Source organism: Oryctolagus cuniculus, chromosome 5 (genome assembly GCF_051225735.1).
Source record: "Oryctolagus cuniculus isolate XC-2025 breed Fujian yellow rabbit chromosome 5, ASM5122573v1, whole genome shotgun sequence".
NCBI lineage: Eukaryota > Metazoa > Chordata > Mammalia > Lagomorpha > Leporidae > Oryctolagus > Oryctolagus cuniculus.
In genome coordinates, this window is record NC_142871.1 from 57,264,290 (window position 1) to 57,269,498 (window position 5,209).

At 40.4% G+C, this 5,209-nt stretch overlaps 1 non-coding gene across 1 annotated transcript; it reads right to left on the bottom strand.

Moving 5' to 3' along the window:
- Positions 1-4,935: 4,935 nt before the first annotated feature.
- Positions 4,936-5,008, bottom strand: TRNAF-GAA (transfer RNA phenylalanine (anticodon GAA)). The gene has a single exon. It is a non-coding gene; the product is annotated as a tRNA-Phe (tRNA).
- Positions 5,009-5,209: the final 201 nt, after the last annotated feature.

Here is a 5,209-nt window from a genome sequence, read left to right on the forward strand (position 1 = left end):
TCCTTATATAAACCAGCTTCTCCCTCAGTTCGAGGAAGACAGTCAAGGGTGAGTAGAATAAGTCTCTCGGATTTGCTCTGTTACCCATGTTTGCGGGAGATACTCTGGTCCAGTGTGGATCAAAGCACATGCCTGAGTGGGAGGATGGAAGTCACATGATCTACAGCCCTTACAGGATTCTGGCTCAGAACAGAGGATGCAGCAGGATGTGAGGAGGCACAGTTCACCTGAAGAACCAGATCAGACAGAAGGACAAGGGTGGCAGACAGACAAAAGCTATGGCTACAATTGTCTCCTCTTCATAAAGGCACAGTTTTATAAGGGAAAGGGACCTAAGCATTCATTATTGTATGGCATACAATTTGTAAAGTAAATGTTGGACAAATGTATAAAAATGTATTATAATATAATTAAAGAAAGCACTGTTTATAACTGCTAAAAGATTTTTTAAAAATTGAATAGGCTTTGGGTAAATAAATCCTATTTTATTCATGACGTGGTTTTGGAGTTATTTATTATCGAGAGGAAGAAGGCAAATTAAAAGCATATATTTATAAGACAGTAAATAAATTAAGTCCCTACTTTTGTTTTTCAATATATTTCCTTACCTGCAAACATAGATATAAGTGCATTTATAAATTAGGGAAGTGCTGCATCTCCAATAAAATGTTATTAAGGGCTGGAAAGAGATGGATGATAAATGGTGTTTTTACCTATTTGTATTTTCTTATTCTCATGTTAAATTTTATATAACACAAAACTCAAATTCTACACAACTCAAAATTTTATGCATTCAACCCTGATTGAAGTACTAATAAATTTAAAAATGACTTGGTGCCTGGTGGTGATGAGTTTCACAATGTGGCAACAGACAGATGCATTTTACTTAGATAACATGATTCAGTTATTAACTGAACTTTATTTTACCTAGTTAATGTGATTCTATTATTAACAAAATTTTTGCCAAAAATCTTTGTGGACTGCATTGGCCTACAGCATACCAAGGGTCAGTAATGTTTCTAAATGTGTGAATCTTGGGCCACCTATGGCAAAATCACTTTGATGAGCTTGTTAAAACGCAGACATTCTTGGGGCCAGCGATGTGGCATAGCAGGTAAAGCTGCCACCCGCACAGCTGGCATCCCATATGGGCGCTGGTTCAAGTCCTGGCTGCTCTACTTCTGACCAGCTCTCTGCTATGGCCTGGGAAAGCAGTAGAAGATGGCCCAAGTGGTTGGCCCCCTGCACCCACATGGGATACCCAGAAGAAGCTCCTGGCTCCTGGCTTCGGATGGGCACAGCTCCAGCTGCTGTGGCCATCTGGAATGTGACCTAGAGGATGGAAGAATCTCTCTCTCTCTCTCTCTCACTGCCTCTGCCTCTCTGTAACTCAGCCTTTCAAATAAAAATAAATAAATCTTTAAAAAAATAATAAAATGAAGATATGTGCTCTCATTCCAGACCTCCTGATTCAGAAATTTAGGAAGTGAGCCAAGGAACTGATATTTTCAGTAAGTTTCAAGTTTCAGTGAGTACACTGGTTCATGGGAGCTCCTGTTTCAGGGATCATAAGGTAGGAACAGTAAAGGAGAGAAAAGTGATCAGGCTTTGGAACAGTACAACAATCTTCTAACATTTGATTATGATTATTAACTAGAAAATTATAAAGCTTTCAGTAAACATTTTAAAAAATGAAAAAATTTCATTGCATGTAGGCCTCAACATTTTCACCAATAAAATATATTCAAAATTTTTAAGAATTAAAATTCATAAAAGCCACAAAATTCACATTATAGGAACCATTCTAGGATAACATCTAGGTTGTTCACAAAGCAGTCTTGAAAGCCTAAATAGTTCTGGGGCCAGCACTGTGGTTTAGCAGGTTAAGCTGCCTTCTGCAAAGCTGGCATCAGATTAAGGGCACTGGTTCAATTTCTGGCTGTTCCACTTCTGATCCAGCTCCCTGCTAATGTGCCTGGGAAAGCAGCGGAAGATGGCTCAGGTTGTTGGGCCCCTGAACCCACACACAAGATCTGGATGAAACTCCTGACTCATGGTTTTGGTCTGGCCTAGCCCTGGCCATCGTGGCCATTTGGGGACTGAACCAGAAATGGAAGCCAAAGAATTTCTTAAAAATTGAACAGAGTTTGGTTAAATGAATCTTACTTTATTTGTTAAGTGGTTTTGCAGTTATTTATATTGATTAATGAGAGAAAAAAGGCAAATTAAAAGCATCTCTCTCTCTATGTAACTCTGTATTTCAAATAAAGTAAATGAATCTTAAAAAAAAAAAACTATAGACAACTCTGAAAGAAACAATAAAGGAAGGAGAAAGAGGGAAAGAAAGAATTGTAGGAAGTTTTCTAGGTATCAATGAAAGAGAAAGGGCTTTTGTAATCAGAAAATTCCATCAAGATTATTCTCAATCCATGTGAGTTGTGCTCAGAGCATCCTCCGGTATATAATCTCCCTTTTATTTCCTGCTTTACAGATTGTATCTTTGGTTAACCCTGGGTTCTAGTCCCGGTTGGGGCACCGGATTCTGTCCTGGTTGCTCCTCTTCCAGTCCAGCTCTCTGCTATGGCCCGGGAAGGCAGTGGAGGATGGCCCAAGTGCTTGGGCCCTGCACCCACATGGGAGACCAGGAGAAGCACCTGGCTCCTGGCTTCGGATCAGCATGGTGTGCCGGCCGCAGAGCGCCGGCAGCAGCGGCCATTGGCGGGTGAACCAACAAAAAAAGGAAGACCTTTCTTTCTGTTTCTCTCTCACTGTCCACTCTGCCTGTTACAAAAAAAAAAAAAAAAAAAAAAAAAAAAAAAAGTTGTGCTTAGGCATGATTTTTATTTATTTATTTGAAAGTCAGTTACAGAGAGAGAGAGAGAGAGAGAGAGAGAGAGAGAGAGAGGTCTTCCATCCGCTGGTTCACTCTTCAATTGCCTGCAACAGCTGGAGCTGTGCCGATCTGAAGCCAGGAGCCAGGACCTTCTTCCCGATCTCCTGCACAGGTGCAGGGGCCCAAGGACTTGGGCCATCTTCTACTGCTTTCCCAGGCCATAGCAGAGAGCTGGATAGGAGTTGGAGCAGCTGGGTCTCGAACCAGCATCCATATGGGATGCTGGCACTGCAGGCAGCGGTCTTACCCACCACACCACAGAACTGCCCCCCACATGATTTGTTTTTAATTAGAATTTTTAAAAATTAAAAAAGGGTATTCTCTAAATTATTTGAAATTTAGTTTTGATATACTAAATTTCAATTTACAAATGAGCTTTTTGGGATAAATTTTGGAGAATCTACAATTTTAGATTTTTCTTCAAGTTTTAGTGGAATACTTGTTAAGTGAAGAAATAAAAGCAAGGTGAACACTTAACCCCTCTCCAGTTCTCCAGCTAGAAAACAGGCATCTCTCAGCATTGTAATGGAAAGCAATGAGTCATAAAGAAACAACTTAAGGAAACTTAAAGGAAAGTTTTAAGAGGATATAAGGAGTTAAACTAAATTCCAATATATTAAAAAGGTAATAATTTTCCATAGGAAATAGCATAAATCTTTATTGTTCCTGTAAGTACTTTCCCACAGTATTTGGAAATACAGGGTAATAAGGAATTCAGCAAAATATACACATTAGTTGCATATTCAGCTATGTCTTTCTTTCATCTCTCTGGAGTCCTTATGGCAGGAATGAAGTACGAGTACAGGGGAACTGCAGTGCACCAAGTTTCAGGTATGCAGCACACACCTTATTCTTTTATCTTTGTTAGATTTACTGAGATATAACTTAAATACAGAACACATTATTCTTTTTAGCTGTACAGTTGTATGCATGTGACAAGCATTGACAGTCATGTATCATCACCACCATCAAGACATGGAATATGCTCATCATCCCCAGATAGTCCCTTATGTATTTGTAGAAAACACTCTAGTCTTACTCCCAGCCTTGGGGAACCAGTGATCTGATTTCTGTCTCATTTAAATGAAATTAGATAGTGTTTAGCTTTCTAGTCAGTTTTTTAAAAGCACAAGTGCTTTTGAGATTCATTGACATTGCTGCATGTTGCTTGTTCATTTTCATTGCTGACCAGCATTCCTTTACACAGGGTGTTTGAGGGGGTTGGGTTATTTTATTTTTTGCTTTGTTGTGTGCTTTTTATTCTTTGGCACAGCTTAAGAGACTAGTATTCATCCATTAATATTATTCTATTTGTCCGGGTTCTCCAGAGAAATAGGCAACAGAGTGTGTGTGTGTATGCCTGGAAATGGACTGAGAAAGATTTTAAAGACTGACTCCAGTACGTTGTTCAGGATGGAGGATGCCACATATGAAACTTGCAGGCTGGGCTGGTATGCTGGAGCTCCAGGGAAGAACCAGTGCTGCAGGTCAAGTTCAAAAGCGGGGGGGGGGGGGGGGGCAGTGTTGCGGTATAGCTGGTAAAACTTCTGCCTGCAATGCCAGCATCCCATATGGGCACCAGTTTGAGTTCCGGCTGCTCTACTTCTGATCTAGCTCCCTGCTAATGTGCCTGGGAGAGCAGGAGAGGATGGTCCAAGTGCTTGGACCTCTGCACTTATGTGGGAGACCCAGAAGAAGTTCCTGGCTTCCAATCTGCCCTACCTCTAGCCCTTGTATCCACTTGGGGAGTAAACCAACAGATGGAAGACCTCTCTCTCCCCTCTTTCTCTGTAACTCCGCCTTTTAAATAAATAAATGAATCTTTTTTATTTTTTCTGTTTTATTTTTTTTTTAACTTTTATTTAATGAATATAAATTTCCAAAGTACAGCTTATGGATTACAATGGCTTCCCCCCCATAATGTCCCTCCCACCCGCAACCCTCCCCTTTCCCACTCCCTCTCCCCTTCCATTCAAAAGCCAGTGAGTGATATTTGCACTTTTGTGATGCAAAGCATATTAACTGCATAATGTTAGCACAGCTGCTGAAACCCAGGATTGAACCAGGGACCTTTAGATCTTCAGTCTAACGTTCTCCCAACTGAGCTATTTTGGCAATCTTTAAAAACAACAACAACAAAAGTTCAAAAGCTGTCTGCTAGTGGCATTTCCTCTGGCTAGGAGGAGCTCATACTTTTGTTAGACCCACCCAGATTAGGGAGGGCAATCTGCTCTATTCCTTCTTCTGATTCACATGATAATATCATCCAAAAACACTCTCATAGGCATACCCTGAGTAGTAAGCCAAATATCTAGT